The 21885-nt window shown below is 45.4% G+C and overlaps 13 non-coding genes across 13 annotated transcripts; all 13 read right to left on the bottom strand.

Moving 5' to 3' along the window:
- Positions 1 to 954: 954 nt before the first annotated feature.
- LOC141593740 (U2 spliceosomal RNA) lies at positions 955 to 1153 on the bottom strand. Its single transcript, XR_012521808.1, has one exon. It is a non-coding gene; the product is annotated as a U2 spliceosomal RNA (small nuclear RNA).
- A 1521-nt stretch (positions 1154 to 2674) lies between these two features.
- On the bottom strand, positions 2675 to 2870 carry LOC141593728 (U2 spliceosomal RNA). The gene has a single exon (XR_012521797.1). It is a non-coding gene; the product is annotated as a U2 spliceosomal RNA (small nuclear RNA).
- Positions 2871 to 4398: 1528 nt separating this feature from the next.
- LOC141593657 (U2 spliceosomal RNA) lies at positions 4399 to 4594 on the bottom strand. The gene has a single exon (XR_012521730.1). It is a non-coding gene; the product is annotated as a U2 spliceosomal RNA (small nuclear RNA).
- A 1524-nt stretch (positions 4595 to 6118) lies between these two features.
- On the bottom strand, positions 6119 to 6314 carry LOC141593705 (U2 spliceosomal RNA). The gene has a single exon (XR_012521774.1). It is a non-coding gene; the product is annotated as a U2 spliceosomal RNA (small nuclear RNA).
- Positions 6315 to 7843: 1529 nt separating this feature from the next.
- Positions 7844 to 8039, bottom strand: LOC141593610 (U2 spliceosomal RNA). Its single transcript, XR_012521685.1, has one exon. It is a non-coding gene; the product is annotated as a U2 spliceosomal RNA (small nuclear RNA).
- A 1522-nt stretch (positions 8040 to 9561) lies between these two features.
- LOC141593645 (U2 spliceosomal RNA) lies at positions 9562 to 9757 on the bottom strand. Its single transcript, XR_012521719.1, has one exon. It is a non-coding gene; the product is annotated as a U2 spliceosomal RNA (small nuclear RNA).
- Positions 9758 to 11282: 1525 nt separating this feature from the next.
- LOC141593788 (U2 spliceosomal RNA) lies at positions 11283 to 11476 on the bottom strand. The gene has a single exon (XR_012521852.1). It is a non-coding gene; the product is annotated as a U2 spliceosomal RNA (small nuclear RNA).
- A 1532-nt stretch (positions 11477 to 13008) lies between these two features.
- Positions 13009 to 13204, bottom strand: LOC141593598 (U2 spliceosomal RNA). Its single transcript, XR_012521672.1, has one exon. It is a non-coding gene; the product is annotated as a U2 spliceosomal RNA (small nuclear RNA).
- A 1518-nt stretch (positions 13205 to 14722) lies between these two features.
- Positions 14723 to 14915, bottom strand: LOC141593835 (U2 spliceosomal RNA). The gene has a single exon (XR_012521895.1). It is a non-coding gene; the product is annotated as a U2 spliceosomal RNA (small nuclear RNA).
- Positions 14916 to 16434: 1519 nt separating this feature from the next.
- LOC141593800 (U2 spliceosomal RNA) lies at positions 16435 to 16626 on the bottom strand. The gene has a single exon (XR_012521862.1). It is a non-coding gene; the product is annotated as a U2 spliceosomal RNA (small nuclear RNA).
- A 1519-nt stretch (positions 16627 to 18145) lies between these two features.
- Positions 18146 to 18334, bottom strand: LOC141593858 (U2 spliceosomal RNA). Its single transcript, XR_012521917.1, has one exon. It is a non-coding gene; the product is annotated as a U2 spliceosomal RNA (small nuclear RNA).
- Positions 18335 to 19846: 1512 nt separating this feature from the next.
- On the bottom strand, positions 19847 to 20042 carry LOC141593587 (U2 spliceosomal RNA). The gene has a single exon (XR_012521661.1). It is a non-coding gene; the product is annotated as a U2 spliceosomal RNA (small nuclear RNA).
- A 1531-nt stretch (positions 20043 to 21573) lies between these two features.
- On the bottom strand, positions 21574 to 21767 carry LOC141593776 (U2 spliceosomal RNA). The gene has a single exon (XR_012521841.1). It is a non-coding gene; the product is annotated as a U2 spliceosomal RNA (small nuclear RNA).
- Between the last annotated feature and the right edge of the window lie 118 nt (positions 21768 to 21885).

The raw sequence follows: 21885 nt of genomic DNA, 5'->3' as shown, positions 1-21885 counted from the left end.
TTTTTTTTTTTTTCGGATTTATTTTTCAAATGTGCGAGACTGCCGTCGGCTCGGTATTATGAATAACGAGCTCTTTTTTACTTAGCAAAAAAAAGGCGGTGGTTCTCGTAAACATCCATCTATGGGGTGGCTTCGCTTAGCTTGTTCGGTTAGTAGCTTCTCTTTTAGTTTGTTTTTTCCCCCGTCGTGAGGGACCGTCAAAGAGCGTCGTCGGGCCTCTCAGGGGGTCGGGGGTTTGAAAAAGAAAAGAAAAAGGTGGTGGTTCATTGGAGATCTCAGCTGAACAGGTACTAATGGGCCCGGGCAGCACCGGCTCGTTATCCTTCCACTGACGAGAGCGGGAGGTGCTCGTTGCTCTGTGAAACCAGCCTCACGCGGTCCCCTCCCCTCTAGGGCCCCGTCGACTCGGCCCTTCGGCCGTGCCGAGGGCACCGACTCCCAACTTGGAGAGGGCGAGCCAAAGATCTGGTGACCCAAAGACCCGACCCAAGCGGAGTCCATGTTCCGTCACCTCGGGCCCCCACTCGGGTTACAAGCTCATGTTATTCGAGCTCGGCAATAATCAAGTGTCAAGCAGGGGCTTATTAACGGTTAAACCTATCCATGTTTTCTCGATGTGGGATTTATTTAGCCCCGTTATACTTTTTTTATTCCTTAAGTAATCTGCATGCCCGTTACGTAAACCTTTCTTCCCCGCGGGGGATACGTCATGGAAAATACCCGAATATCATGGGAACCTTCAACATTTCACGGTACCTACGTATGGAAAAATCTCGTAATATACATATTTGATTAATTTTGCACGCGGTCGACCGACCAAGGAAGAAAATAAGGAAAGTCACATATACATTTGAATATATTATTCTATTCTAGCCGAGGTGAAAAAAGTGAGACCAAACTGAACGAGACATGGAGGGGTGGTGAAAAACGCGAAACCAAAGTGGACTAGATATGGAGGGGTACGCCTGGCCCGTGCTTTGTAGTGCAACGCAGGGAGACGCTCGAAAGCCCCAATAGCAAGCTACTGTGGTGGACTTTCCCCCTTAAAAAATTAATTTAATATCGTGTGAGCCATTGGCCCACATATCAGATATTAAACTGATAAGAACAGATATACTACACTTGATCTTAGCCAAAAGGCCGAGAAAGGTATGCCTTATTCCTATGCACTTATGGCTTTTTATATCCGACGATTCACTCCCTCTTGTTTCACGGCCGATGTGGGACATTTCTCTTTGTTATTATATATGACAAGGCAGGGAGTTTCTTGTATACGGAACCGGCGATCTTGCTCGACGTTGGATATGGTTTGTGAGATCAATATTTTCTATTGGTATAATAATGTAGACTATTAACATTAGCCGCATTATTCTACTACCACCGCCAGGGGACGTAGCTCAAAAACCATGAAGAGCTAACAAGTAATAGGCTTACTATACGGAATAGGCAGCACGTTGCGACGGCGAAACCCATAGAAAAATTCGGGCTTTTCGAGACCAACTTACGAAAATTATTGTGTAAATAAATAAATAAACATCTTCGCACGCCTGGCCATAATTTTTTGAAGAGTAGAATTGACGGTCTTTCACCCATATTAACTCCTCCCTACAAAATGGCTACCCTTTCCCGGGTTGTAGCTATTCCTTTTAGATTCAAATCGTTCGTTTTCAAAAGTGCGCTATACGGAACGGGCTCGTTTACCCGATTTTCTGTATTTCCTTTTTTTTTTTTTCGGATTTATTTTTCAAATGTGCGAGACTGCCGTCGGCTCGGTATTATGAATAACGAGCTCTTTTTTACTTAGCAGCGAAAAAGGCGGTGGTTCTCGTAAACATCCATCATGGGGGTGGCTTCGCTTAGCTTGTTCGGTTAGTAGCTTCTCTTTTAGTTTGTTTTTTCCCCGTCGTGAGGGACCGTCAAAGAGCGTCGTCGGGCCTCTCGGGGGTCGGGGGTTTGAAAAAGAAAAGAAAAAGGTGGTGGTTCATTGGAGATCTCAGCTGAACAGGTACTAATGGGCCCGGGCAGCACCGGCTCGTTATCCTTCCACTGACGAGAGCGGGAGGTGCTCGTTGCTCTGTGAAACCAGCCTCACGCGGTCCCCTCCCCTCTAGGGCTCCGTCGACTCGGCCCTTCGGCCGTGCCGAGGCACCGACTCCCAACTTGGAGAGGGCGAGCCAAAGATACGGTGACCCAAAGACCCGACCCAAGCAAATGAGTCCATGTTCCGTCACCTCGGAGCCCCCACTCGGGTTACAAGCTCATGTTACTGAGCTCGGCAATAATCAAGTGTCAAGCAGGGGCTTATTAACGCTTAAACCTATCCATGTTTTCTCGATGTGGGATTTATTTAGCCCCGTTATACTTTTTTTATTCCTTAAGTAATCTGCATGCCCGTTACGTAAACCTTTCTTCCCCCGCGGGGATACGTCATGGAAAATACCCGAATATCATGGGAACCTTCAACATTTCACGGTACCTACGTATGGAAAAATCTCGTAATATACATATTTGATTAATTTTGCACGCGGTCGACCGACCAAGGAAGAAAATAAGGAAAGTCACATATACATTTGGATATATTATTCTATTCTAGCCGAGGTGAAAAAAGTGAGACCAAACTGAACGAGACATGGAGGGGTGGTGAAAAACGCGAAACCAAAGTGGACTAGATATGGAGGGGTACGCCGGCCCGTCTTTGTAGTGCAACGCACGGGAGACGCTCGAAAGCCCCAATAGCAAGCTACTGCGGTGGACTTTCCCCCTTAAAAAATTAATTTAATATCGTGTGAGCCATTGGCCCACATATCAGATATTAAACTGATAAGAACAGATACTACACTTGATCTTAGCCAAAAGGCCGAGAAAGGTATGCCTTATTCCTATGCACTTATGGCTTTTTATATCTGACGATTCAGCTCCCTCTTGTTTCACGGCCGATGTGGGACATTTCTCTTTGTTATTATATATGACAAGGCAGGGAGTTTCTTGTATACGGAACCGGCGATCTTGCTCGACGTTGGATATGGTTTGTGAGATCAATATTTTCTATTGGTATAATAATGTAGACTATTAACATTAGCCGCATTATTCTACTACCACCGCCAGGGGACGTAGCTCAAAAACCATGAAGAGCTAACAAGTAATAGGCTTACTATACGGAATAGGCAGCACGTTGCGACGGCGAAACCCATAGAAAAATTCGGGCTTTTCGAGACCAACTTACGAAAATTATTGTGTAAATAAATAAATAAACATCTTCGCACGCCTGGCCATAATTTTTTGAAGAGTAGAATTGACGGTCTTTCACCCATATTAACTCCTCCCTACAAAATGGCTACCCTTTCCCGGGTTGTAGCTATTCCTTTTAGATTCAAATCGTTCGTTTTCAAAAGTGCGCTATACGGAACGGGCTCGTTTACCCGATTTTCTGTATTTCCTTTTTTTTTTTTTTCGGATTTATTTTTCAAATGTGCGAGACTGCCGTCGGCTCGGTATTATGAATAACGAGCTCTTTTTTACTTAGCAGCGAAAAAGGCGGTGGTTCTCGTAAACATCCACTGCGGGGTGGCTTCGCTTAGCTTGTTCGGTTAGTAGCTTCTCTTTTAGTTTGTTTTTTCCCCCGTCGTGAGGGACCGTCAAAGAGCGTCGTCGGGCCTCTCAGGGGGTCGGGGGTTTGAAAAAGAAAAGAAAAAGGTGGTGGTTCATTGGAGATCTCAGCTGAACAGGTACTAATGGGCCCGGGCAGCACCGGCTCGTTATCCTTCCACTGACGAGAGCGGGAGGTGCTCGTTGCTCGTGAAACCGCCTCACGCGGTCCCCTCCCCTCTAGGGCCCCGTCGACTCGGCCCTTCGGCCGTGCCGAGGCACCGACTCCCAACTTGGAGAGGGCGAGCCAAAGATACAACTGGTGACCCAAAGACCCGACCCAAGCAAATGGCGAGTCCATGTTCCGTCACCTCGGAGCCCCCACTCGGGTTACAAGCTCATGTTCTTGAGCTCGGCAATAATCAAGTGTCAGCGGGGGCTTATTAACGGTTAAACCTATCCATGTTTTCTCGATGTGGGATTTATTTAGCCCCGTTATACTTTTTTTATTCCTTAAGTAATCTGCATGCCCGTTACGTAAACCTTTCTTCCCCGCGGGGGATACGTCATGGAAAATACCCGAATATCATGGGAACCTTCAACATTTCACGGTACCTACGTATGGAAAAATCTCGTAATATACATATTTGATTAATTTTGCACGCGGTCGACCGACCAAGGAAGAAAATAAGGAAAGTCACATATACATTTGGATATATTATTCTATTCTAGCCGAGGTGAAAAAAGTGAGACCAAACTGAACGAGACATGGAGGGGTGGTGAAAAACGCGAAACCAAAGTGGACTAGATATGGAGGGGTACGCCTGGCCCGTGCTGTAGTGCAACGCACGGGAGACGCTCGAAAGCCCCAATAGCAAGCTACTGCGGTGGACTTTCCCCCTTAAAAAATTAATTTAATATCGTGTGAGCCATTGGCCCACATATCAGATATTAAACTGATAAGAACAGATACTACACTTGATCTTAGCCAAAAGGCCGAGAAAGGTATGCCTTATTCCTATGCACTTATGGCTTTTTATATCTGACGATTCAGCTCCCTCTTGTTTCACGGCCGATGTGGGACATTTCTCTTTGTTATTATATATGACAAGGCAGGGAGTTTCTTGTATACGGAACCGGCGATCTTGCTCGACGTTGGATATGGTTTGTGAGATCAATATTTTCTATTGGTATAATAATGTAGACTATTAACATTAGCCGCATTATTCTACTACCACCGCCAGGGGACGTAGCTCAAAAACCATGAAGAGCTAACAAGTAATAGGCTTACTATACGGAATAGGCAGCACGTTGCGACGGCGAAACCCATAGAAAAATTCGGGCTTTTCGAGACCAACTTACGAAAATTATTGTGTAAATAAATAAATAAACATCTTCGCACGCCTGGCCATAATTTTTTGAAGAGTAGAATTGACGGTCTTTCACCCATATTAACTCCTCCCTACAAAATGGCTACCCTTTCCCGGGTTGTAGCTATTCCTTTTAGATTCAAATCGTTCGTTTTCAAAAGTGCGCTATACGGAACGGGCTCGTTTACCCGATTTTCTATTTCCTTTTTTTTTTTTTTTTCGGATTTATTTTTCAAATGTGCGAGATCGCGTCGGCTCGGTATTATGAATAACGAGCTATTTTTTACTTAGCAAATGAAAAGGCGGTGGTTCTCGTAAACATCCATCAAGGGGGTGGCTTCGCTTAGCTTGTTCGGTTAGTAGCTTCTCTTTTAGTTTGTTTTTTCCCCGTCGTGAGGGACCGTCAAAGAGCGTCGTCGGGCCTCTCGAGGGGGTCGGGGTTTGAAAAAGAAAATAAAAAGGTGGTGGTTCATTGGAGATCTCGGTGAACAGTACTAATGGGCCCGGGCAGCACCGGCTCGTTATCCTTCCACTGACGAGAGCGGGAGGTGCTCGTTGCTCTGTGAAACCAGCCTTACGCGGTCCCCTCCACTATAGGGTCCCGTCGACTCGGCCCTTCGGCCGTGCCGAGGGCACCGACTCCCAACTTGGAGAGGGCGAGCCAAAGATACAACCCCCAAAGACCCGACCCAGGCAAATGGAGTCCATGTTCCGTCACCTCGGAGCCCCCACTCGGGTTACAAGCTCATGTTCTTGAGCTCGGCAATAATCAAGTGTCAAGCAGGGGCTTATTAACGGTTAAACCTATCCATGTTTTCTCGATGTGGGATTTATTTAGCCCCGTTATACTTTTTTTATTCCTTAAGTAATCTGCATGCCCGTTACGTAAACCTTTCTTCCCCGCGGGGGATACGTCATGGAAAATACCCGAATATCATGGGAACCTTCAACATTTCACGGTACCTACGTATGGAAAAATCTCGTAATATACATATTTGATTAATTTTGCACGCGGTCGACCGACCAAGGAAGAAAATAAGGAAAGTCACATATACATTTGGATATATTATTCTATTCTAGCCGAGGTGAAAAAAGTGAGACCAAACTGAACGAGACATGGAGGGGTGGTGAAAAACGCGAAACCAAAGTGGACTAGATATGGAGGGGGGTACGCCTGGCCGTCTTTGTAGTGCAACGCACGGGAGACGCTCGAAAGCCCCAATAGCAAGCTACTGCGGTGGACTTTCCCCCTTAAAAAATTAATTTAATATCGTGTGAGCCATTGGCCCACATATCAGATATTAAACTGATAAGAACAGATACTACACTTGATCTTAGCCAAAAGGCCGAGAAAGGTATGCCTTATTCCTATGCACTTATGGCTTTTTATATCCGACGATTCACTCCCTCTTGTTTCACGGCCGATGTGGGACATTTCTCTTTGTTATTATATATGACAAGGCAGGGAGTTTCTTGTATACGGAACCGGCGATCTTGCTCGACGTTGGATATGGTTTGTGAGATCAATATTTTCTATTGGTATAATAATGTAGACTATTAACATTAGCCGCATTATTCTACTACCACCGCCAGGGGACGTAGCTCAAAAACCATGAAGAGCTAACAAGTAATAGGCTTACTATACGGAATAGGCAGCACGTTGCGACGGCGAAACCCATAGAAAAATTCGGGCTTTTCGAGACCAACTTACGAAAATTATTGTGTAAATAAATAAATAAACATCTTCGCACGCCTGGCCATAATTTTTTGAAGAGTAGAATTGACGGTCTTTCACCCATATTAACTCCTCCCTACAAAATGGCTACCCTTTCCCGGGTTGTAGCTATTCCTTTTAGATTCAAATCGTTCGTTTTCAAAAGTGCACTATACGGAACGGGCTCGTTTACCCGATTTTCGATTTTCCTTTTTTTTTTTTTTTTCGGATTTATTTTTCAAATGTGCGAGATCGCTAGTCGGCTCGGTATTATGAATAACGAGCTCTTTTTTACTTAGCAGCGAAAAAGGCGGTGGTTCTCGTAAACATCCACTGCGGGGTGGCTTCGCTTAGCTTGTTCGGTTAGTAGCTTCTCTTTTAGTTTGTTTTTTCCCCCGTTGTGAGGGACCGTCAAAGAGCGTCGTCGGGCCTCTCAGGGGGTCGGGGGTTTGAAAAAGAAAAGAAAAAGGTGGTGGTTCATTGGAGATCTCAAATTGAGCAGTACTAATGGGCCCGGGCAGCACCGGCTCGTTATCCTTCCACTGACGAGAGCGGGAGGTGCTCGTTGCTCTGTGAAACCAGCCTCACGCGGTCCCCTCCCCTCTAGGGCCCCGTCGACTCGGCCCTTCGGCCGTGCCGAGGCACCGACTCCCAACTTGGAGAGGGCGAGCCAAGATATCAACACCCAAAGACCCGACCCAAGCAAATGGAGTCCATGTTCCGTCACCTCGGAGCCCCCACTCGGGTTACAAGCTCATGTTACTGAGCTCGGCAATAATCAAGTGTCAAGCAGGGGCTTATTAACGGTTAAACCTATCCATGTTTTCTCGATGTGGGATTTATTTAGCCCCGTTATACTTTTTTTATTCCTTAAGTAATCTGCATGCCCGTTACGTAAACCTTTCTTCCCCGCGGGGGATACGTCATGGAAAATACCCGAATATCATGGGAACCTTCAACATTTCACGGTACCTACGTATGGAAAAATCTCGTAATATACATATTTGATTAATTTTGCAGCACGGCGGTCGACCGACCAAGGAAGAAAATAAGGAAAGTCACATATACATTTGGATATATTATTCTATTCTAGCCGAGGTGAAAAAAGTGAGACCAAACTGAACGAGACATGGAGGGGTGGTGAAAAACGCGAAACCAAAGTGGACTAGATATGGAGGGGTACGCCTGGCCCGTGCTGTAGTGCAACGCACGGGAGACGCTCGAAAGCCCCAATAGCAAGCTACTGTGGTGGACTTTCCCCCTTAAAAAATTAATTTAATATCGTGTGAGCCATTGGCCCACATATCAGATATTAAACTGATAAGAACAGATACTACACTTGATCTTAGCCAAAAGGCCGAGAAAGGTATGCCTTATTCCTATGCACTTATGGCTTTTTATATCTGACGATTCAGCTCCCTCTTGTTTCACGGCCGATGTGGGACATTTCTCTTTGTTATTATATATGACAAGGCGGGGAGTTTCTTGTATAACCAACCGCGATCTTGCTCGACGTTGGATATGGTTTGTGAGATCAATATTTTCTATTGGTATAATAATGTAGACTATTAACATTAGCCGCATTATTCTACTACCACCGCCAGGGGACGTAGCTCAAAAACCATGAAGAGCTAACAAGTAATAGGCTTACTATACGGAATAGGCAGCACGTTGCGACGGCGAAACCCATAGAAAAATTCGGGCTTTTCGAGACCAACTTACGAAAATTATTGTGTAAATAAATAAATAAACATCTTCGCACGCCTGGCCATAATTTTTTGAAGAGTAGAATTGACGGTCTTTCACCCATATTAACTCCTCCCTACAAAATGGCTACCCTTTCCCGGGTTGTAGCTATTCCTTTTAGATTCAAATCGTTCGTTTTCAAAAGTGCACTATACGGAACGGGCTCGTTTACCCGATTTTCTGTATTTCCTTTTTTTTTTTTCGGATTTATTTTTCAAATGTGCGAGACTGCCGTCGGCTCGGTATTATGAATAACGAGCTCTTTTTTACTTAGCAGCGAAAAAGGCGGTGGTTCTCGTAAACATCCACTGCGGGGTGGCTTCGCTTAGCTTGTTCGGTTAGTAGCTTCTCTTTTAGTTTGTTTTTTCCCCCGTTGTGAGGGACCGTCAAAGAGCGTCGTCGGGCCTCTCAGGGGGTCGGGGGTTTGAAAAAGAAAAGAAAAAGGTGGTGGTTCATTGGAGATCTCAGCTGAACAGGTACTAATGGGCTCGGGCAGCACCGGCTCGTTATCCTTCCACTGACGAGAGCGGGAGGTGCTCGTTGCTCTGTGAAACCAGCCTCACGCGGTCCCCTCCCCTCTAGGGCCCCGTCGACTCGGCCCTTCGGCCGTGCCGAGGGCACCGACTCCCAACTTGGAGAGGGCGAGCCAGCATACAGCTGACCCAAAGACCCGACCCAAGCAGCGGAGTCCATGTTCCGTCACCTCGGAGCCCCCACTCGGGTTACAAGCTCATGTTACTGAGCTCGGCAATAATCAAGTGTCAAGCAGGGGCTTATTAACGGTTAAACCTATCCATGTTTTCTCGATGTGGGATTTATTTAGCCCCGTTATACTTTTTTTATTCCTTAAGTAATCTGCATGCCCGTTACGTAAACCTTTCTTCCCCGCGGGGGATACGTCATGGAAAATACCCGAATATCATGGGAACCTTCAACATTTCACGGTACCTACGTATGGAAAAATCTCGTAATATACATATTTGATTAATTTTGCACGCGGTCGACCGACCAAGGAAGAAAATAAGGAAAGTCACATATACATTTGGATATATTATTCTATTCTAGCCGAGGTGAAAAAAGTGAGACCAAACTGAACGAGACATGGAGGGGTGGTGAAAAACGCGAAACCAAAGTGGACTAGATATGGAGGGGTACGCCTGGCCCGTGCTGTAGTGCAACGCACGGGAGACGCTCGAAAGCCCCAATAGCAAGCTACTTGTGTGGACTTTCCCCCTTAAAAAATTAATTTAATATCGTGTGAGCCATTGGCCCACATATCAGATATTAAACTGATAAGAACAGATACTACACTTGATCTTAGCCAAAAGGCCGAGAAAGGTATGCCTTATTCCTATGCACTTATGGCTTTTTATATCTGACGATTCAGCTCCCTCTTGTTTCACGGCCGATGTGGGACATTTCTCTTTGTTATTATATATGACAAGGCAGGGAGTTTCTTGTATACGGAACCGGCGATCTTGCTCGACGTTGGATATGGTTTGTGAGATCAATATTTTCTATTGGTATAATAATGTAGACTATTAACATTAGCCGCATTATTCTACTACCACCGCCAGGGGACGTAGCTCAAAAACCATGAAGAGCTAACAAGTAATAGGCTTACTATACGGAATAGGCAGCACGTTGCGACGGCGAAACCCATAGAAAAATTCGGGCTTTTCGAGACCAACTTACGAAAATTATTGTGTAAATAAATAAATAAACATCTTCGCACGCCTGGCCATAATTTTTTGAAGAGTAGAATTGACGGTCTTTCACCCATATTAACTCCTCCCTACAAAATGGCTACCCTTTCCCGGGTTGTAGCTATTCCTTTTAGATTCAAATCGTTCGTTTTCAAAAGTGCACTATACGGAACGGCTCGTTTACCCGATTTTACGTATTTCCTTTTTTTTTTTTTTTCGGATTTATTTTTCAAATGTGCGAGACTGCCGTCGGCTCGGTATTATGAATAACGAGCTCTTTTTTACTTAGCAAATAAAAAAGGCGGTGGTTCTCGTAAACATCCACTGCGGGGTGGCTTCGCTTAGCTTGTTCGGTTAGTAGCTTCTCTTTTAGTTTGTTTTTTCCCCCGTTGTGAGGGACCGTCAAAGAGCGTCGTCGGGCCTCTCAGGGGGTCGGGGGTTTGAAAAAGAAAAGAAAAAGGTGGTGGTTCATTGGAGATCTCAGCTGAACAGGTACTAATGGGCTCGGGCAGCACCGGCTCGTTATCCTTCCACTGACGAGAGCGGGAGGTGCTCGTTGCTCTGTGAAACCAGCCTCACGCGGTCCCCTCCCCTCTAGGGCCCCGTCGACTCGGCCCTTCGGCCGTGCCGAGGGCACCGACTCCCAACTTGGAGAGGGCGAGCCAAAGATACGGGGACCCAAAGACCCGACCCAAGCAAAATGAGTCCATGTTCCGTCACCTCGGAGCCCCACTCGGGTTACAAGCTCATGTTCTTGAGCTCGGCAATAATCAAGTGTCAAGCAGGGGCTTATTAACGGTTAAACCTATCCATGTTTTCTCGATGTGGGATTTATTTAGCCCCGTTATACTTTTTTTATTCCTTAAGTAATCTGCATGCCCGTTACGTAAACCTTTCTTCCCAGCGGGGATACGTCATGGAAAATACCCGAATATCATGGGAACCTTCAACATTTCACGGTACCTACGTATGGAAAAATCTCGTAATATACATATTTGATTAATTTTGCACGCGGTCGACCGACCAAGGAAGAAAATAAGGAAAGTCACATATACATTTGGATATATTATTCTATTCTAGCCGAGGTGAAAAAAGTGAGACCAAACCAAACGAGACATGGAGGGGTGGTGAAAAGCGCGAAACCAAAGTGGACTAGATATGGAGGGGTACGCCTGGCCGTCTTTGTAGTGCAACGCACGGGAGACGCTCGAAAGCCCCAATAGCAAGCTACTCGTGTGGACTTTCCCCCTTAAAAAATTAATTTAATATCGTGTGAGCCATTGGCCCACATATCGATATTAAACGATAAGAACAGATACTACACTTGATCTTAGCCAAAAGGCCGAGAAAGGTATGCCTTATTCCTATGCACTTATGGCTTTTTATATCTGACGATTCAGCTCCCTCTTGTTTCACGGCCGATGTGGGACATTTCTCTTTGTTATTATATATGACAAGGCAGGGAGTTTCTTGTATACGGAACCGGCGATCTTGCTCGACGTTGGATATGGTTTGTGAGATCAATATTTTCTATTGGTATAATAATGTAGACTATTAACATTAGCCGCATTATTCTACTACCACCGCCAGGGGACGTAGCTCAAAAACCATGAAGAGCTAACAAGTAATAGGCTTACTATACGGAATAGGCGAAGACGTTGCGACGGCGAAACCCATAGAAAAATTCGGGCTTTTCGAGACCAACTTACGAAAATTATTGTGTAAATAAATAAATAAACATCTTCGCACGCCTGGCCATAATTTTTTGAAGAGTAGAATTGACGGTCTTTCACCCATATTAACTCCTCCCTACAAAATGGCTACCCTTTCCCGGGTTGTAGCTATTCCTTTTAGATTCAAATCGTTCGTTTTCAAAAGTGCGCTATACGGAACGGGCTCGTTTACCCGATTTTCAGTATTTCCTTTTTTTTTTTTTTTTCTTTGGATTTATTTTTCAAATGTGCGAGACTGCCGTCGGCTCGGTATTATGAATAACGAGCTCTTTTTTACTTAGCAGCGAAAAAGGCGGTGGTTCTCGTAAACATCCACTGCGGGGTGGCTTCGCTTAGCTTGTTCGGTTAGTAGCTTCTCTTTTAGTTTGTTTTTCCCCCGTCGTGAGGGACCGTCAAAGAGCGTCGTCGTGCCTCTCGGGGGGCCTCGGGGTTTGAAAAAGAAAAGAAAAAAGGTGGTGGTTCATTGGAGATCTCAGCTGAACAGGTACTAATGGGCCCGGGCAGCACCGGCTCGTTATCCTTCCACTGACGAGAGCGGGAGGTGCTCGTTGCTCTGTGAAACCAACCTCACGCGGTCCCCTCCACTCTAGGGCCCCGTCGACTCGGCCCTTCGGCCGTGCCGAGGGCACCGACTCCCAACTTGGAGAGGGCGAGCCAGCATACAGCTGACCCAAAGACCCGACCCAAGCAGCGGAGTCCATGTTCCGTCACCTCGGAGCCCCCACTCGGGTTACAAGCTCATGTTACTGAGCTCGGCAATAATCAAGTGTCAAGCAGGGGCTTATTAACGGTTAAACCTATCCATGTTTTCTCGGTGTGGGATTTATTTAGCCCCGTTATACTTTTTTTATTCCTTAAGTAATCTGCATGCCCGTTACGTAAACCTTTCTTCCCCGCGGGGGATACGTCATGGAAAATACCCGAATATCATGGGAACCTTCAACATTTCACGGTACCTACGTACGGAAAAATCTTGTAATATACATATTTGATTAATTTTGCACGCGGTCGACCGACCAAGGAAGAAAATAAGGAAAGTCACATATACATTTGGATATATTATTCTATTCTAGCCGAGGTGAAAAAAGTGAGACCAAACTGAACGAGACATGGAGGGGTGGTGAAAAACGCGAAACCAAAGTGGACTAGATATGGAGGGGTACGCCTGGCCCGTGCTGTAGTGCAACGCACGGGAGACGCTCGAAAGCCCCAATAGCAAGCTACTGTGGTGGACTTTCCCCCTTAAAAAATTAATTTAATATCGTGTGAGCCATTGGCCCACATATCAGATATTAAACTGATAAGAACAGATACTACACTTGATCTTAGCCAAAAGGCCGAGAAAGGTATGCCTTATTCCTATGCACTTATGGCATTTTATATCTGACGATTCAGCTCCCTCTTGTTTCACGGCCGATGTGGGACATTTCTCTTTGTTATTATATATGACAAGGCGGGGAGTTTCTTGTATACGAACCTAGCGATCTTGCTCGACGTTGGATATGGTTTGTGAGATCAATATTTTCTATTGGTATAATAATGTAGACTATTAACATTAGCCGCATTATTCTACTACCACCGCCAGGGGACGTAGCTCAAAAACCATAAAGAGCTAACAAGTAATAGGCTTACTATACGGAATAGGCAGCACGTTGCGACGGCGAAACCCATAGAAAAATTCGGGCTTTTCGAGACCAACTTACGAAAATTATTGTGTAAATAAATAAATAAACATCTTCGCACGCCTGGCCATAATTTTTTGAAGAGTAGAATTGACGGTCTTTCACCCATATTAACTCCTCCCTACAAAATGGCTACCCTTTCCCGGGTTGTAGCTATTCCTTTTAGATTCAAATCGTTCGTTTTCAAAAGTGCGCTATACGAACGGCTCGTTTACCCGATTTTCTCAGTATTTTTTTTTTTTTTTTTTCGGATTTATTTTTCAAATGTGCGAGATCTATCGTCGGCTCGGTATTATGAATAACGAGCTCTTTTTTACTTAGCAAAAAAAGGCGGTGGTTCTCGTAAACATCCATCATGGGTGGCTTCGCTTAGCTTGTTCGGTTAGTAGCTTCTCTTTTAGTTTGTTTTTTCCCCCGTCGTGAGGGACCGTCAAAGAGCGTCGTCGTGCCTCTCAGGGGGTCGGGGGTTTGAAAAAGAAAAGAAAAAGGTGGTGGTTCATTGGAGATCTCAGCTGAACAGGTACTAATGGGCCCGGGCAGCACCGGCTCGTTATCCTTCCACCGACGAGAGCGGGAGGTGCTCGTTGCTCGTGAAACCACCTCACGCGGTCCCCTCCCCTCTAGGGCCCCGTCGACTCGGCCCTTCTTCCGGCCGAGGGCACCGACTCCGAACTTGGAGAGGGCGAGCCAAAGATCTGGTGACCCAAAGACCCGACCCAAGCAAAGCGAGTCCATGTTCCGTCACCTCGGAGCCCCCACTCGGGTTACAAGCTCATGTTACTGAGCTCGGCAATAATCAAGTGTCAAGCAGGGGCTTATTAACGGTTAAACCTATCCATGTTTTCTCGGTGTGGGATTTATTTAGCCCCGTTATACTTTTTTTATTCCTTAAGTAATCTGCATGCCCGTTACGTAAACCTTTCTTCCCGCGGGGATACGTCATGGAAAATACCCGAATATCATGGGAACCTTCAACATTTCACGGTACCTACGTATGGAAAAATCTCGTAATATACATATTTGATTAATTTTGCACGCGGTCGACCGACCAAGGAAGAAAATAAGGAAAGTCACATATACATTTGGATATATTATTCTATTCTAGCCGAGGTGAAAAAAGTGAGACCAAACTGAACGAGACATGGAGGGGTGGTGAAAAACGCGAAACCAAAGTGGACTAGATATGGAGGGGTACGCCTGGCCGTCTTTGTAGTGCAACGCAGGGAGACGCTCGAAAGCCCCAATAGCAAGCTACTGTGGTGGACTTTCCCCCTTAAAAAATTAATTTAATATCGTGTGAGCCATTGGCCCACATATCGGATATTAAACGATAAAACAGATACTACACTTGATCTTAGCCAAAAGGCCGAGAAAGGTATGCCTTATTCCTATGCACTTATGGCTTTTTATATCTGACGATTCAGCTCCCTCTTGTTTCACGGCCGATGTGGGACATTTCTCTTTGTTATTATATATGACAAGGCAGGGAGTTTCTTGTATACGGAACCGGCGATCTTGCTCGACGTTGGATATGGTTTGTGAGATCAATATTTTCTATTGGTATAATAATGTAGACTATTAACATTAGCCGCATTATTCTACTACCACCGCCAGGGGACGTAGCTCAAAAACCATAAAGAGCTAACAAGTAATAGGCTTACTATACGGAATAGGCAAAGACGCGTTGCGACGGCGAAACCCATAGAAAAATTCGGGCTTTTCGAGACCAACTTACGAAAATTATTGTGTAAATAAATAAATAAACATCTTCGCACGCCTGGCCATAATTTTTTGAAGAGTAGAATTGACGGTCTTTCACCCATATTAACTCCTCCCTACAAAATGGCTACCCTTTCCCGGGTTGTAGCTATTCCTTTTAGATTCAAATCGTTCGTTTTCAAAAGTGCGCTATACGGAACGGCTCGTTTACCCGATTTTCTCGTATTTCCTTTTTTTTTTTTTTTTCGGATTTATTTTTCAAATGTGCGAGATCGCCGTCGGCTCGGTATTATGAATAACGAGCTCTTTTTACTTAGCAAAAAAAGGCGGTGGTTCTCGTAAACATCCATCATGGGGTGGCTTCGCTTAGCTTGTTCTTGTTAGTAGCTTCTCTTTTAGTTTGTTTTTTCCCCGTCGTGAGGGACCGTCAAAGAGCGTCGTCGGGCCTCTCGGGGGCGGGGTTTGAAAAAGAAAAGAAAAAGGTGGTGGTTCATTGAGATCTCACCAACAAGTACTAATGGGCCCGGGCAGCACCGGCTCGTTATCCTTCCACTGACGAGAGCGGGAGGTGCTCGTTGCTCTGTGAAACCAGCCTCACGCGGTCCCCTCCCCTCTAGGGCCCCGTCGACTCGGCCCTTCGGCCGTGCCGAGGGCACCGACTCCGAACTTGGAGAGGGCGAGCCGATACACCGACCCAAAGACCCGACCCAAGCAAATGAGTCCATGTTCCGTCACCTCGGAGCCCCCACTCGGGTTACAAGCTCATGTTAATCGAGCTCGGCAATAATCAAGTGTCAAGCAGGGGCTTATTAACGGTTAAACCTATCCATGTTTTCTCGATGTGGGATTTATTTAGCCCCGTTATACTTTTTTTATTCCTTAAGTAATCTGCATGCCCGTTACGTAAACCTTTCTTCCCCGCGGGGGATACGTCATGGAAAATACCCGAATATCATGGGAACCTTCAACATTTCACGGTACCTACGTATGGAAAAATCTCGTAATATACATATTTGATTAATTTTGCACGCGGTCGACCGACCAAGGAAGAAAATAAGGAAAGTCACATATACATTTGGATATATTATTCTATTCTAGCCGAGGTGAAAAAAGTGAGACCAAACTGAACGAGACATGGAGGGGTGGTGAAAAACGCGAAACCAAAGTGGACTAGATATGGAGGGGTACGCCGGCCCGTCTTTGTAGTGCAACGCACGGAGACGCCGAAAGCCCCAATAGCAAGCTACTGTGGTGGACTTTCCCCTTAAAAATTAATTTAATATCGTGTGAGCCATTGGCCCACATATCAGATATTAAACTGATAAGAACAGATACTACACTTGATCTTAGCCAAAAGGCCGAGAAATGTATGCCTTATTCCTATGCACTTATGGCTTTTTATATCTGACGATTCAGCTCCCTCTTGTTTCACGGCCGATGTGGGACATTTCTCTTTGTTATTATATATGACAAGGCAGGGAGTTTCTTGTATACGGAACCGGCGATCTTGCTCGACGTTGGATATGGTTTGTGAGATCAATATTTTCTATTGGTATAATAATGTAGACTATTAACATTAGCCGCATTATTCTACTACCACCGCCAGGGGACGTAGCTCAAAAACCATGAAGAGCTAACAAGTAATAGGCTTACTATACGGAATAGGCAAAGACGTTGCGTGCGACGAAACCCATAGAAAAATTCGGGCTTTTCGAGACCAACTTACGAAAATTATTGTGTAAATAAATAAATAAACATCTTCGCACGCCCGCCATAATTTTTTGAAGAGTAGAATTGACGGTCTTTCACCCATATTAACTCCTCCCTACAAAATGGCTACCCTTTCCCGGGTTGTAGCTATTCCTTTTAGATTCAAATCGTTCGTTTTCAAAAGTGCGCTATACGGAACGGGCTCGTTTACCCGATTTTCTGTATTTCCTTTTTTTTTTTTTTTCGGATTTATTTTTCAAATGTGCGAGACTGCCGTCGGCTCGGTATTATGAATAACGAGCTCTTTTTTACTTAGCAGAGAAAAAGGCGGTGGTTCTCGTAAACATCCATCATGGGTGGCTTCGCTTAGCTTGTTCGGTTAGTAGCTTCTCTTTTAGTTTGTTTTTTCCCCGTCGTGAGGGACCGTCAAAGAGCGTCGTCGTGCCTCTCGGGGGCTCGGGGTTTGAAAAAGAAAAGAAAAAGGTGGTGGTTCATTGGAGATCTCAGCTGAACAGTACTAATGGGCCCGGGCAGCACCGGCTCCTTATCCTTCCACTGACGAGAGCGGGAGGTGCTCGTTGCTCTGTGAAACCAGCCTCACGCGGTCCCCTCCCCTCTAGGGCCCCGTCGACTCGGCCCTTCGGCCGTGCCGAGGGCACCGACTCCCAACTTGGAGGGAGCGAGCCAAAGATACAACACCCAAAGACCCGACCCAAGCAAATGAGTCCATGTTCCGTCACCTCGAGCCCCCACTCGGTTACAAGCTCATGTTACTGAGCTCGGCAATAATCAAGTGTCAAGCAGGGGCTTATTAACGGTTAAACCTATCCATGTTTTCTCGATGTGGGATTTACTTAGCCCCGTTATACTTTTTTTATTCCTTAAGTAATCTGCATGCCCGTTACGTAAACCTTTCTTCCCCGCGGGGGATACGTCATGGAAAATACCCGAATATCATGGGAACCTTCAACATTTCACGGTACCTACGTATGGAAAAATCTCGTAATATACATATTTGATTAATTTTGCACGCGGTCGACCGACCAAGGAAGAAAATAAGGAAAGTCACATATACATTTGGATATATTATTCTATTCTAGCCGAGGTGAAAAAAGTGAGACCAAACTGAACGAGACATGGAGGGGTGGTGAAAAACGCGAAACCAAAGTGGACTAGATATGGAGGGGCACGCCGCCCGTCTTTAGTGCAACGCACGGAGACGCTCGAAGCCCCAATAGCAAGCTACCGTGGTGGACTTTCCCCTTAAAAATTAATTTAATATCGTGTGAGCCATTGGCCCACATATCGATATTAAACCGATAAGAACAGATACTACACTTGATCTTAGCCAAAAGGCCGAGAAAGGTATGCCTTATTCCTATGCACTTATGGCTTTTTATATCTCGACGATTCACTCCCTCTTGTTTCACGGCCGATGTGGGACATTTCTCTTTGTTATTATATATGACAAGGCAGGGAGTTTCTTGTATACGGAACCGGCGATCTTGCTCGACGTTGGATATGGTTTGTGAGATCAATATTTTCTATTGGTATAATAATGTAGACTATTAACATTAGCCGCATTATTCTACTACCACCGCCAGGGGACGTAGCTCAAAAACCATGAAGAGCTAACAAGTAATAGGCTTACTATACGGAATAGGCAAAGACGTTGCGACGGCGAAACCCATAGAAAAATTCGGGCTTTTCGAGACCAACTTACGAAAATTATTGTGTAAATAAATAAATAAACATCTTCGCACGCCCGCCATAATTTTTGAAGAGTAGAATTGACGGTCTTTCACCCATATTAACTCCTCCCTACAAAATGGCTACCCTTTCCCGGGTTGTAGCTATTCCTTTTAGATTCAAATCGTTCGTTTTCAAAAGTGCGCTATACGGAACGGCTCGTTTACCGATTTTCTCAGTATTTCCTTTTTTTTTTTTTCGGATTTATTTTTCAAATGTGCGAGATCGCCGTCGGCTCGGTATTATGAATAACGAGCTCTTTTTTACTTAGCAAAAAAAAGGCGGTGGTTCTCGTAAACATCCATCATGCGGGGTGGCTTCGCTTAGCTTGTTCGGTTAGTAGCTTCTCTTTTAGTTTGTTTTTTCCCCGTCGTGAGGGACCGTCAAAGAGCGTCGTCGGGCCTCTCGAGGGGCCGGGGTTTGAAAAAGAAAAGAAAAAGGTGGTGGTTCATTGGAGATCTCAGCTGAACAGGTACTAATGGGCCCGGGCAGCACCGGCTCCTTATCCTTCCACTGACGAGAGCGGGAGGTGCTCGTTGCTCTGTGAAACCAGCCTCACGCGGTCCCCTCCCCTCTAGGGCCCCGTCGACTCGGCCCTTCGGCCGTGCGAGGCACCGACTCCCAACTTGGAGAGGGCGAGCCAAAGATGACCGACCAAAGACCCGACCCAAGCAAATGAGTCCATGTTCCGTCACCTGAGCCCCCACTCGGGTTACAAGCTCATGTTATCGAGCTCGGCAATAATCAAGTGTCAGCGGGGCTTATTAACTAAAACCTATCCATGTTTTCTCGATGTGGGATTTACTTAGCCCCGTTATACTTTTTTTATTCCTTAAGTAATCTGCATGCCCGTTACGTAAACCTTTCTTCCCCGCGGGGGATACGTCATGGAAAATACCCGAATATCATGGGAACCTTCAACATTTCACGGTACCTACGTATGGAAAAATCTCGTAATATACATATTTGATTAATTTTGCACGCGGTCGACCGACCAAGGAAGAAAATAAGGAAAGTCACATATACATTTGGATATATTATTCTATTCTAGCCGAGGTGAAAAAAGTGAGACCAAACTGAACGAGACATGGAGGGGTGGTGAAAAACGCGAAACCAAAGTGGACTAGATATGGAGGGGTACGCCTGGCCCGTGCTGTAGTGCAACGCACGGGAGACGCTCGAAAGCCCCAATAGCAAGCTACTGTGGTGGACTTTCCCCCTTAAAAAATTAATTTAATATCGTGTGAGCCATTGGCCCACATATCAGATATTAAACTGATAAGAACAGATACTACACTTGATCTTAGCCAAAAGGCCGAGAAAGGTATGCCTTATTCATATGCACTTATGGCTTTTTATATCTGACGATTCAGCTCCCTCTTGTTTCACGGCCGATGTGGGACATTTCTCTTTGTTATTATATATGACAAGGCAGGGAGTTTCTTGTATACGGAACCGGCGATCTTGCTCGACGTTGGATATGGTTTGTGAGATCAATATTTTCTATTGGTATAATAATGTAGACTATTAACATTAGCCGCATTATTCTACTACCACCGCCAGGGGACGTAGCTCAAAAACCATGAAGAGCTAACAAGTAATAGGCTTACTATACGGAATAGGCAAAGACGTTGCGACGGCGAAACCCATAGAAAAATTCGGGCTTTTCGAGACCAACTTACGAAAATTATTGTGTAAATAAATAAATAAACATCTTCGCACGCCTGGCCATAATTTTTTGAAGAGTAGAATTGACGGTCTTTCACCCATATTAACTCCTCCCTACAAAATGGCTACCCTTTCCCGGGTTGTAGCTATTCCTTTTAGATTCAAATCGTTCGTTTTCAAAAGTGCGCTATACGGAACTGCTCGTTTACGATTTTCTCGTATTTCCTTTTTTTTTTTTTTTTTTTTTTCGATTTATTTTTCAAATGTGCGAGATCGCCGTCGGCTCTGGTATTATGAATAACGAGCTCTTTTTTACTTAGCAAAATGGGGTGGCGGTGGTTCTCGTAAACATCCATCACTGGGGTGGCTTCGCTTAGCTTGTTCTTGTTAGTAGCTTCTCTTTTAGTTTGTTTTTTCCCCGTCGTGAGGGACCGTCAAAGAGCGTCGTCGTGCCTCTCGGGGGGCTCGGGGTTTGAAAAAGAAAAGAAAAAGGTGGTGGTTCATTGAGATCTCACCAATGAGTACTAATGGGCCCGGCAAAGACCGGCTCGTTATCCTTCCACCGACGAGAGCGGGAGGTGCTCGTTGCTCGTGAAACCACCTCACGCGTCCCCTCCACTCTAGGGCCCCGTCGACTCGGCCCTTCGGCCGTGCCGAGGGCACCGACTCCCAACTTGGAGAGGGCGAGCCAAAGATACAACGGTGACCCAAAGACCCGACCCAAGCAAATGGAGTCCATGTTCCGTCACCTGAGCCCCCACTTCTGTTACAAGCTCATGTTATTCGAGCTCGGCAATAATCAAGTGTCAAGCAGGGGCTTATTAACGGTTAAACCTATCCATGTTTTCTCGATGTGGGATTTACTTAGCCCCGTTATACTTTTTTTATTCCTTAAGTAATCTGCATGCCCGTTACGTAAACCTTTCTTCCCCGCGGGGGATACGTCATGGAAAATACCCGAATATCATGGGAACCTTCAACATTTCACGGTACCTACGTATGGAAAAATCTCGTAATATACATATTTGATTAATTTTGCACGCGGTCGACCGACCAAGGAAGAAAATAAGGAAAGTCACATATACATTTGGATATATTATTCTATTCTAGCCGAGGTGAAAAAAGTGAGACCAAACTGAACGAGACATGGAGGGGTGGTGAAAAACGCGAAACCAAAGTGGACTAGATATGGAGGGGTACGCCCGGCCCGTCTTTGTAGTGCAACGCACGGAGACGCTCGAAAGCCCCAATAGCAAGCTACCGTGGTGGACTTTCCCCTTAAAAATTAATTTAATATCGTGTGAGCCATTGGCCCACATATCAGATATTAAACTGATAAGAACAGATACTACACTTGATCTTAGCCAAAAGGCCGAGAAAGGTATGCCTTATTCCTATGCACTTATGGCTTTTTATATCTGACGATTCAGCTCCCTCTTGTTTCACGGCCGATGTGGGACATTTCTCTTTGTTATTATATATGACAAGGCAGGGAGTTTCTTG

Source organism: Silene latifolia, chromosome 7 (genome assembly GCF_048544455.1).
Source record: "Silene latifolia isolate original U9 population chromosome 7, ASM4854445v1, whole genome shotgun sequence".
NCBI classification, from domain to species: domain Eukaryota; kingdom Viridiplantae; phylum Streptophyta; class Magnoliopsida; order Caryophyllales; family Caryophyllaceae; genus Silene; species Silene latifolia.
The sequence above is the reverse complement of the archived record's forward strand: the minus strand, read 5'-3'. Positions and strand labels throughout refer to the sequence as shown.